Here is a 12,286-nt window from a genome sequence, read left to right on the forward strand (position 1 = left end):
CTGATGGGCTCCAACAGTACATGCAATTTCATGTTTCAAAATGTTTAAAAACCTTGATAATTCTACCATGGTCACTATCGATTTGTCACACAGATGGGTACAAAGCTCAACATATTCTGAAACAAGCACACAGGTGTCCAACCATTTATATTATTTATACACACACACACACACTCACACACACGCCCACACATGCATGCTCACTTTCAGCTTTCACTCCTGGATAATGTTAATGGTTGCAGTTTGCCTCATGGGGTGAATCCCTCTCACTCTCGATCAATGAGAAGGAACCAACTCCGGGTTTAACTGATTCAGACACAGTAATGCACAAACCCCACATCTGCTTGAAGAAAATAGCCCAGCAGGAAGAGTGGGTGTGCATTTTTTATTCTTTTGAAGGCCTGGGCTTCATTCATCAAAGCCGTATCCAAGCAGGCAATGGGACACACAAGTATATAATTAACTTGAGAATTTTGCAAAGGTAGAACTGTTGCCTGCGTGCGTGTACTGCGTGCGTGTGTCAGCAGCGCCTCCTTTTTTTTTTTTTTTAGTTTAGTAATGCATACTTCACAAAGATTCACTGAAAGTGCTTTTGCTTCAAAACACATCAGAAGGAGCATCATTGACAAAACACTATCGATTTCTCCCACTACATACAGACATCATGTATTCATTTCAACCTGAGGCTCAACTCCCTTTTATTACAATCCAATCAATTGGAAATGTCCTGTGGGTTCATATGTTTCAGACTTGATGTGGAAGCCTGGCTGCAGTGTGGCATCACACCAGGAGCGGTGAGAGGCTGAAATCCTAGCATCCCTTCATCACTCTGACAAAGAAAAAGCTTGTTTAAGACACATGCAGCTCGCTACTAACAAATAGAGATGTTTTGGGGGGTTTTTTATGTTATTTCTAAAAGCTTTTCCTTCACGGATCAGGAAAAGGCTGCGGTTAGGAGGAAACATGACGCTGTTCCAATCTTAACACACATTTCTGCTCAAATTCGGGGCATTTCATTAATAAATCAGTTTTAAACATGCAGTCCAGAGCCGACATTTAAAATGTCCAAATAACCAATGATTTCTTACTAATTTGCACACATACACACACACACACGCAAGCACGCACTGAGGCTGTTTTGTCTTACCTCCTGCTCAGAAGTGTCTCGAGACCAGCGGAGTTCAATTCAGCCCTCGCAGAAAAAAACGACAAATTGATCCTCCATGGAAATAACGTGGTCAGGGAAAATTTCGGTCACAATTGCAAGGTCGTTCATACAGGTGAAAGTGAGTCTGTGCTGGCCGGTGGCGAGGAGGCTCAAACACATGCGGCTCATATCGCTGCCTCCTCTCCTCCACTCCTATACGAAAAATAAATAAAAAAATAAATAAGAACAATTCACAGGCACTCACTCGCTCACTCACGCATTCTCACGCACACGCACGCACGCGACACCCACGTTGTTCGCAGCACTGAATAGCGTTTAAAGCATATCCTCGCGCCTGCTGTAGCTACGAGGCTCGCCTCTCGCCCCTCTGTTTACGCTCCCAAATCCAACACGCGTCTTTCTGAAGCCGGGCTCGCAGAGGGATCTTGCAGAGATGATTTATTATGCGCATCAAGTCGGCTCTCCGCTGCGAAGAAGAGGGAGGAGTAAGAGGTGGAGGAGGAGGAGTGAAGGTGGTGGTGGGTTGGTGGCGGCTGCTATTGGGATGTGGGAAGGTGCGGGGATGGGGAGGCGGACGCACCTTGTGGGAGAAGTGCGCCCCTCTGCGTCAGACCACCATTACTGCTGCGCATCTGTGGGCAGCCGCGGATCGTGGTAGGGACTATTTTCGCCAGTGCCGCAGGCTGTTCCCATATTTAAGCGAACTATGGGTGAGCCAGGGAGATTTTAAGGAAAGACAAAAAGGTGGGGCAAAAGCCGTTTAGTTTTCATTTATTTTCACCAACATTGTGCATAACTATAAACTAGAAGGGAAATTGAGCAAGGATTTAATTTTTCTTCATGAATAAATTCTGAAAAATTATTCTTAGCACCCTCAGTCAATACTTTGTTCAGTCACATTCTGTTGTGATTACACTTAGACTTTTGCACATCCAAAGGCAAATAAGATCTGCTGTAATCGAACTGGACGCACATCATCTGTGACGAGCAATGTTCGAGGCTTGCAGGCCGTGCAAATTGTTACTTGATGATTCCCTGGGTGAGCACCTGCTTGGGTTTTTGTACTGAAGGTATTCTAATCTAGCAGAATCTTCTAAGGCCTTCCTAACAAAACCTTTTCCAAACCAAATCGCTTCATTTGTCAAGAGATCTGTTAGGTCGGTTCATTGTTAGCGCAACATTTTCTCCCCCTCTCTCTTCATGTTTTTGTGCTTCAAACATCCACAGAAATGCATTTTGGTTGACCCTTGCCTGACGTGGCTCCTCAGCTGTCACAGGTTAATTTACTGTCTAGATTTAGTTTCATTAAAGCCCTCAAACAGCTATGTCTGCACATCTTCCCCATAACAACTGCCGGTGCTTGCTACAAATTTTCAATTGCCTTTATATTTGTGTTTGAAGTGACCATTCTAACCCATCACCATGTTTCAGTGTGCTAAAGCTTTACTGTCGTCTCACCACATAGAGCTTAATGTTGTCTTCTCTCAAACAGTTCAAGTGCACAGTTGTGTCTTGGTGGGTTTGCAGTTTTTCCATTTTCAGATAATGGTCTGTGAGATTTTAAAGTTGTAAAATTTTGTTTTATAACCTAATCATTCCAGTTTTGTCATAGTTGCACAAGAAAACTTCAAGCACCCTAATCCACCTGCCGTGTTCCTTGGTCTTTATGCTGCCACTTGTGCTCTAATTTTCTCCAACAAACCTCTGAATCTTTCACAGAACAGCTGGATTTACATCCATATTAGGTTAAATGACAAAATTTGCCCTGGTTTACTTGTAAATTTTTCTTTAAATTTGAGATGTATAAATCATTTTCTTTTGAGCTAATCATGTAATCATGTACACATTGATGTTTGTGACAAAGCACGAAAAGGTCCAGGGGTGTGAATAGTTTTTCAAAGCGCTATCTTCAAGACAACCATGAGCAAAATTCATAAATCCAGGGCTCCTGTTTTTGGATCAGCAGTGCTTCAGTGGCTTCAAAGGAGGAAATATCTTCAGCACAAAATTTCTTACTTGCATTAGAAAAAAATAATAATAATCTCATTCTTTGATTAAAACGTAAAAACGTATAGACCTGCAGAAGTCGTAAGAGGTCAAATGCTCTAAAAAGACTTTCAGTCACTGGGGGCTCTTTGAAAGCTAATGAGATCTACAGGAATCATTTTAATTTTGAGTCAGAGCAGCAGCAGGAGCCCATGGTGCAAAGAATTGGAAGCAGAAAAATATAATTTTTTTTGCTCTCAAGTTCAATTAATAAGAATTATTGCCTAATTACTATTTTTATGCTAGTTAACATCAAATTGTTTAACAGCCCCTGTAAGCCTGTTTCTCAAACAGCCTCTTATGATGAACAGTGGGGTTTTATGAACCATTGGATTTCATAGATTTCTGTCTTTGCGGCTTAATTTGATTTTTTTTTTTTAATAGCAAATTTAAAAGGCAGTCAGCAGACGCCAGCTTCCGTTTCTTATGTGACTGTGGCTCAGCAGGAAAAGTGCTCTTCTTGCCATTTGGAAAGTTGAGGGTGTGCTACCAACCTCCTCTCTCTCCCATCTCGGAAAAGCACCCTAAAGTTACCTACTGACCTTTGTATTAGTGTTTGTATTTGTGCGCATTGGTTGTGCAGCTGGGTCAAAGAGGCTCTACCATAAAAACGCTTTACACGGTCAGCAGATTGAAAAAGCAGCGTTCAGTCAATTTTCAATTCAGAAGAAATCATACCCCTTCAACGTTTTAACATTTTCCCCCCATTATAACAACAAATTACAATGTATTTTGGTAGGGATTTCATGTGATAAATAATGATGATGAAAAAAATGTAAATGTAGGACAGACCCTTTTATCCAGTCCTTTATAATCTGATAAATAATAAATAAGACTGTTCTGTAGAAGCCTGAGAGGTTTGAGAATATTGGTGATCAAAGAGCATCATAAAACCAAGGAACACAGCAGACAGGTCAGAGATTAAGTTCAGTAAGTAAAGGTTAGGTGTTATAGAACCAAAGCTTTGAAGGTCTCATGGATCACTGCTCAATTTCAATCCCTGATCCAGAAATCAGGCACAAAAAAAACCTCCATAGCCACTACCATCCTCTTAAATTGATAGGCTGGGATATAGGAGAATTGTTTAGAGAAACAGTCAAGAGATTCATGGCAACTGTGGAGGAGTTGAAGACATTTGAAGCTAATAACATGTCAACAAAACTCACAATGCACTAATGGCAACAACAGAGCTGTTAAAACAACTAAAAATATGCCAGAAGCTCCATCTTTAGATTGCTGCAAGCCATTGGGGACACAGATGTGGAAGAACTTGAGTTAAATAGGAATTTCTTTTCAGAAAACCTGTTAGATAATGTAAAGAATGAGACTGGGACAGAGATTCGCCTTCCTGTAGAATAAGAACACCAGCCTAGAGCTGTAATGGAGTGAAATTAGCAACAACTGACTAAAAATCATTTAATCATTTGTCATATTGCATGATAAGAAAATGATTGGCAAAATATTGTAAATGATGTTCATTGTGGATTTGACTTTAATCAGATGTGGAAAGCATTTTTCTTTTTTTTTTCTTTTTTCTCCAAACTTTATAAGAAAGTGTAAAATCCTAACAGGCTTCAGCTCGTTATATTGTTTCAGCAACAAAGGTTTCACTCAGCTTACAAGCACGTCTTATTTGGAAGGAGACATTCAAGCCTTGTGCCAGTTACAATTAAGAATATGACAGTTTGCAGAAAAGCAGAACATTTTGAGAAACTGTTTTGGAGCTGGGAGATAGATGATCCAGTGCGTACCCACCAATTAGACACGAATCTTCGGTACATGCAGCAGCTCACTATTCTTGTTGTCACTGTAAGTCATGCAGGAACAGCTTTTTACACTTTGCTTTTTGTGCAGATTTAGCAAGGAGATAAGAAAGTGTTAATTAGTGAGCTCTGAAGATGGCAGTTGAGTTTTTGTGCTAAACCAAGCCAAAAGCCTGCTGGCAGTATTTTCGTAAAACACTGTGATTTTTTTTTAATTTTTTTTTTATTTCAGCTGTCCTTATTTTTCCATTTTCTTTTCTAAAACATATGTGATACTTCACTGTATAAATTTGCAAAAAGCATTCGGCTTCTAGGAATTGTTGTTCATGTCTTCATTGGCAATTTCTTTAGGAACATTTCTATGGAGACGGTCCCAACTATTTCCAAATATTAAAATTTATTTGTCCTTAAACATTACTTGGAGATTATCTCTGGGCTTATGCCTGTCTGAACACAGAACGTACATTTCTTGATTGTGCTTAGAAATTGCTTGTATTTTCTCAGCACAAAAAAGAGGTAGTTCTGGTCCAGATTCACAAAAATAAATCATGTGTGCAAGGATTTATGGTATCGTGAAAATTTCTGTTTTCCTTTACTGAATTGAAGTTTTCAACATTTTCCATCCTCGTGAACATTGGTAACTATTCTGAATTTTTCCATGTGATATTGCAGATCGTTTCATTGGCAGTAAGAATAGAGTAAGGATAATAAAACAAAGTTAACTAAACTTTATAATGAAGTACTGCACAATAATAGTGTTCACGCCGAAAAGAAAATGAAAGAAAAACCTTAAAATGCTTTAAAAACTTTGCAAAAACAAAACAAAAACTTAAAATAAGTTAAATAAGTGGAATAAATATCCAAAACAGAAATGAAAGAGAAGTAAGAAAACAAATGAAAATAAAAAAGAGCAGTTATAAATTAGTTAAAGAAAGAAAACTGCACTTGAGATTGATTTGCAGTTGTTTAAAGATAGAAGGAAGACATGAAAAACTTTCTATAAATGATTCTGTGCTGATTCTGATGTTGAGAATTGACAAATCTTTTCATTTACGACTCGCAAATCCATAAATGAAAAGAAAATGAAACACAAACTCGGTTAGAAATATGCACAAATCCTGTTATGCGGATAACATTCCCATGAAACATAAAAATAGATCTACTGACAAGACAAAACAGCTTCTTTCCAAACATTTAGCCGTATTATCTCTGGAAGAGCACATGAGTGGTTAAGAATAAAACTGGCTGAATGAGTTATTTTGCATGATGGCTCACTGCAGTGATTTATTGCACCAACACCCCGTAATGTTATTAGTTCCACCTGTGCGTCTTCTGTCACTTGATTGAACGTGTTAATATGAAGCGCTGATTAATGTATCTCAATGCAAATGCAGAGCAAAACCTTTGAGAAACAGCACAGGTAGAATGTGGGAGTTTATCTAAGCATCACATTTGACGTTCCACGCTTTGTCAGTCTTTGTGCAAGACCTGAGACTGGTCTCTTCAAGAATCATTTTATCAAAAATTTCAAAGGGGAAAGAAATCTCTTTAAGATAAATTAGCTGCTGCTTTCTTACCACAATGTAAATAGTTCATAGGTAAATATATATGATAAGATTCCAGCTATTTTTTCTCTGCTTTGTTACTATTATTCTTTGCAACATTCTTACATAGATATTCTAGTCAAAGTAAAAAAAATAAAATAAATAAAGTATTATTAAAACCCTGTTATTACTGGATACACCTTTCAATATTTTCTTTTTTTTTCTACCAGTAATGTATTTGCTAACAGCTTGATTTTGCACTGTACAGGAGCATAAAACTGGATGGATATGTGCAAGCTTTGGTAAATGGCAAGAGTGGTTGCCATTAACACTATGTGGGGTTGACGAGAGCCATTACCCGTTAAGTACACATGCAGCCAAAAAACACAATGCGGATGATCTGCAAGAGGTTCAAAACATAGAGCTGCAAAGTAGGGAGTTAAATACACTCAAAAATCGTGATTGTTCCATCAATTTTGGGTGAAGTTTTTTTTTTTTTTTTTTTTTTTTTTGCTTGTATGTTTGGAGTGTGTGCACAACAGAACCTGTTTTCCACTGTACTAGTCACTAAGAAAAAAAAAAGATTCTTGATGTCAAGGGAAATGAGCTTGTATACAACTGGTAAAATTGTAATATGAGGAATATGCTTTCGTACCTCAGCATATGAGATCGTTGAGGCGTAACACGTGAACCTTGTGAGCATCAAGAATATGTTTTTTTGTTTTGGGGGGGATCACTGAGAAAATATCCAGGCACTGCCAGGGAAAACTGGTCCAGAGCCACACACATTTGTATTTCCTTGAAGTGAAAAAAAAAATGAAATGAAAATATTTTAACTCCAAGAATTCCTTTTGTTGTATATTGAAGATAGTTTTTTTGTGTGTGTGTTTATTGCGTGTCCCTTCATTTCTTATTATTGTGATACCTAAGACTTCTTAGATGGGTAGTTATAAACAATATGTCACTCATATCAGAAACCGCCTCTGAGTGTGACCTCTGCTTCGAGTTACATAGACTTCAGAGAGAAAACCATGACAAAAGCCAAATGAAACAAATTGAGCAGTCATAAGTGAAGAAGTGCTTAAAGCAGATCCCTCCCCCAAACACACACACACAAAACATTTGATAAGCACATACTGAGTGCTGCAGTTCATAGTAGAACCACATATTTTTGGAGACCATCAACAGTTTTTGCTTTCACTTGCAATTCTCTTCTACCTTTTCAAGTCCCACTTTCTTGCTCTTTCAGATAAACTATCCTCTTATCGCTCCCTCTGTCTCTCTTTTCCAGCCTGTTTTTTTAGCTCTTAGTTTTCCCCCACAAACACAAGCACTGAATCTGTCTTCATGCTGTTCTTCCTACCAAATACACATATAGAGACACGGGTCAATATCCACAGTGAAGCTTAACTTTATTAGCTGCAGTACTGCCTCTATCAAATACAAAATACATTAAACTTTCATTGATCATCATCCGTGACTCAAGCCCAGGTTTCCCCAACATGGACACAACATCGTTAATAATGTTCTTTGCAGCAGCAGTTTGACATTTCCTTTAATTATGCCTGTAATTTATTCATGCTCTTCATCCTAGATCCTTGTTGTGAAAAGATTCTTTGAGGAATATATTATCCTGCACCTCCCGAGGCCCATGGATTACCCGTCTTAATAGCAAACCCCTGAAGGTATTACTTCCTGCACTGTGTGTGTGATTGTGACTCTGTGTACGTTTTTGTGCCCTTGTGGTGTTAGTGCGTATGACAGCAATAGACATTGTGCTTCTAATTCTTCTGTTAAGCTGCAATAGTCATTAGTTCTTATTTCTCAAACCTTCTGATTGCTCACTTTTAAATTCCCTCGTTTTATTCCTGCCTCGGTTAATTCGGAAAGCAGAAAGAAAAGAGCAAGATGTGCACTTCACTGTTGACGACCCCTTGTTTAACCTAGTTTTGTGGAGGGAAACATCCCCACCTAATTTGCTCCCTCACTCTGTGGGTTGGTTAATAGGCAGTGAAGCGCAGCTATTTCTTCCCCCCTCACCCCCAAGCATAAAGGAGGCTATCTCAATCGTGCACTCTTCAGCTGGGATTTAAGATGTTAATTATAGTATGTTTTTTTTTTTTTTTTTTTTTGCAGAGACCGTTGCTCAAACCTTAAGTGTGCACCTGACAGAAATCCTTTAGGGTTGCAGTTGAAGGAGTTTGAGGATACGTTCTTCTAAGTGAAAACACAAAAAGAGGAACAGATTAAACATAACTTATAAACTGAAAGCAGAATATGGCATTTGTTTGTGTCATGGTAACCATGCTCCCTACACAGAAAGTACATCATCTTCATCCTCACCTTCATTTTCTGAGTTTATAATTTCTATTCTCAGCTATTGCATTGTTGTTGTTTCTTGCACTTAAATTAAAATGTATCACCAAGGCTCTCCTGGGAGTTAAATGTCTTTTTCACTTCAGTATTAGCTAACACTTTAAGCTTTCTTTGTGTATTCTTTCAAAGGAAACTATGTGATTCACTAACATTTCTCCAGCATATATTTTATTGCAATCTGCAATTTCATGGGTGTGGGACATCAAGAGTGCACCTTCCACCTTTGCTGATTACGAGGCCAGAGCTAGGGATGCAAAAGTAAAATATCTACTTTAATATAAATCCTGTTTTTGGTCAATAAGAAATTCGCTTGGCTGCAGAAGATGCTTACAAATAAAACCACCTTGTGAGATTTTCTCCTGGGGTGAAATACAATATTTTCAGACAGGAGAAATCCATCAATCTGTTTGTGTAGAGCACTGAAATGCATATGGGAGTATTTCACTTCTTTGAGAACAAACTCCTAAACAGTAGCAATGTCATTTGCAATTGGAATCCAGTTTTCAATGTTTTACTATCGATGCCGGATTTGAAATATTTTATAAATACCAAATTATGGGCGTGCTGTGGTGGCGTAGGGGATAATGCGACCCACATTTGGAGGCCTTCAGTCCTTGACGCAGCGGTCGTGGGTTCGATTCCCAGACCCGGCTGACGTTTGCCGCATGTCTTCCCCCCTTTCCTGTCAGCCTACTTTCGAATAAGGGACACTAGAGCCCACAAAAGACGCCCTGGTGGGACTAAAAAAACAAATTAGAGCTGTTCTGGAATGACATGTTTAAATTTCTGTCTTGGTTTTAGTAAGACTCAGAAAAAGCTGTTTGTTCACTATCATTACTGTATGTTATCTACCAAGAATGGCTTCAGAATAAATGTGACATTTATAGATGGTAGAAGTGGAGCTTGTACACGACGGTACTTATAGTGTGTGAAGAAGCCATGTTTATAACTTCATTTCCTGAGAGAGGGCTGTTTGCAAAGGTAAGGAACTTGTTGTTCAAGGGGGATTTTGTGAGATTTCACCCACCCCGTCACCCCACATTTGTGTTGATAGAAAGTGATTATCAGCAGCATTTTCTTTTTGTTTCTTGAGAGTTCTGTAACATTGCATTTTCTCCTCACTGGCAAGTATAATTAAATATATAACAGAGGCTCTCTCCCCCTTGTGATTTCCGTCTTGGTGATTCTTTTTATTGAACAATTTTTTCTAACAGATCGAAGATTAAAGTTTGAGTTCTTTAAGATTTGATTCCTTCTGGTTGTAGAGCAGAGACCAAGAAAGATGATGTAAGCCTTTTTAGAATTTGAAACATTTTTTTGAATTTGTCTATAGATTTAGTGTCTTATCTTCTATTAGCATTCGGGAGTTTACTTTTGAAAGTTTTGTGTAGGGGCATTGGGTATTTGTTCCTCTTTCGGAGGCATTTGCCAATGACCTACAATAAAAAATAAAAAATGGAAAGACGTCTTTTGTTAAGCTCATACCGGTCAACTGTACTCCGGGTTTGTGTAAACTCAGTGGCATTTCAGAGAAAATGTGGTTGTTTTTCTTTCAGTATTAGTGATGCTCTGTTTGTGACCTGTTTAGTGTTATTCCAATGTGTGAATGGTATCTGTGGAAATGCATCATGTGGAGCGTTGTGTAATTTTACAGCATCATTAATGCACATTTAATTGTAATCAGGAGAACAGGTGAAACCAAAAAAAGTAGTTTCACACAAGTGAGTCATTTCTGAAAGGCAAATGGACTTATATAAGCATTATTACAGTGCACTTTACAGTAAATGGTGCTTTCATTCCACATTTATGTTCCATGTTCACTTGTACACAAACATTATGTTTTCTTCACACAATTGCACACTTTAGAAGTATCAAACCATTATCCTTTAAACTGCTAGACTAAATGGTGTCATAGTATCTTGCAGTAATAGCAGTTCTTTAGATTTTTTACAGTCAATTATGTTCCACAAACCTAAACTAATTTTATAGACATCTTATGTGACAGACTAACACAAAACAACATGTGATTGTGAAGCAGAAATCACACAAGGTTTGCACAACTCTTTAAACTCATTTATTAATATCCTTTGAGGACATTTGTGATCTTGATGTAACCCAAAACGACCTGTAACGAACACCGCTCTGTTATATAAGTAAAGTAGAGTTTGGTTTAAAAAGAAAAAAAGACATGCATTTGCATCCAAACACCTTCATTCGGATACCTATAAAAAAATCTAGTGCAACAACTTGTCTGCAGAAGTCACCAAATTAGAAAAAAATTTAGAAATAAAAATCAATCAATGTGAGATTTGATCTTGATGTTGTTATAGAAAACTTTAAAGCATGTTGAAGTCAGGGAACAACATGCCAATTTCAGAAAATCTCATGCAGCACTGTTCAGGCATCAGTCAACTTATAATGAAAAGAGCACTCCACATTCACAAACCCAGCCAAGATATAACCATAGATCCTTAACAAGCACTGAAAAATTAGTCAGAATTAATAGGAAGATGAATAAAAATAAATACAGGAGAATCCTGGGAAAAAAATGGACTAAAGTACTGTTGGGGAAAAAAACTTACAACTTTCAGTCAAAACTGCAATGGAATGGTTTTAGACCAAAACATCTTCATGTCTTATAATGACCTTGTCAAATCCACAACTACATGTAATTGATCTTGATAGACTCTCTAATCTGAGTAAGCTTCATTAAGCTTAGTCAACTTGCAATGGCATGTTGTAATGCCATACGCTGCAAGCTGGAGGAAACATATTCCTGAGAACTTGTAGCTTAGGTTTCTATTCTTTAAAAAAGAAAACCATGCATCTTCTTTCATCTGCTTTTCAATCTTACACAACTCTTTTTGCTCTAGCCATTATATAAAATCCAGATAAAATATGTTCACCTCTGGGAAAAGAAATATTTTGCAAAACATTGGATCTTTCATTATTCTGTGCCAAAGTATAGCAGTATATTTCTGAAAAATATACATTTTAGAGTAAGATACAAAGTCAAAGTAAAATAAAGTAACTGAGAGTGAACAGGAGGTCTCTTAAGCAGAACATTGCCCCTGCAGTAATTTGGGGTTTCATGCGAATTACTCAAGGGCCCTTTAGTAGTTTTTGTGATCTGTAACAACAGACACTTTGCAGTTCATGCCTTACACTTCAACTCAACAGATTATTTCATTCTAATTCCTCACAGTGGCTTATTAGTAGTCGCTATTTCTGCCTCTGGGCCATCCCTTGAGTTCTTGACATCATCATCTTATGATGGCTTTATGATGCTGGGAAGAGGTCCCTAAATCCTAAACTCACAGTGCAGAAAGAATTAGAGCCAAAGCTGGTAGTTTTTCACTTTAGGGCAGGGAACATTGGAAAAGTAGGAT

At 37.9% G+C, this 12,286-nt stretch overlaps 1 protein-coding gene across 3 annotated transcripts in view; it reads right to left on the reverse strand.

The window, feature by feature from the left end:
- Positions 1 to 1,178, reverse strand: part of LOC122834659 (contactin-3-like) — a 61,552-nt gene extending 60,374 nt beyond the window's left edge. For all 3 annotated transcript variants that reach the window (XM_044123293.1, XM_044123304.1, XM_044123281.1), the window contains exon 1: positions 1,148 to 1,178. The gene's annotated coding sequence lies outside the window, so the exon portion shown is untranslated. The remainder of the gene's footprint in view (positions 1 to 1,147) is intronic.
- Positions 1,179 to 12,286: the final 11,108 nt, after the last annotated feature.

This window comes from Gambusia affinis, linkage group LG01 (genome assembly GCF_019740435.1).
Source record: "Gambusia affinis linkage group LG01, SWU_Gaff_1.0, whole genome shotgun sequence".
Taxonomy (NCBI): Eukaryota; Metazoa; Chordata; class Actinopteri; order Cyprinodontiformes; family Poeciliidae; genus Gambusia; species Gambusia affinis.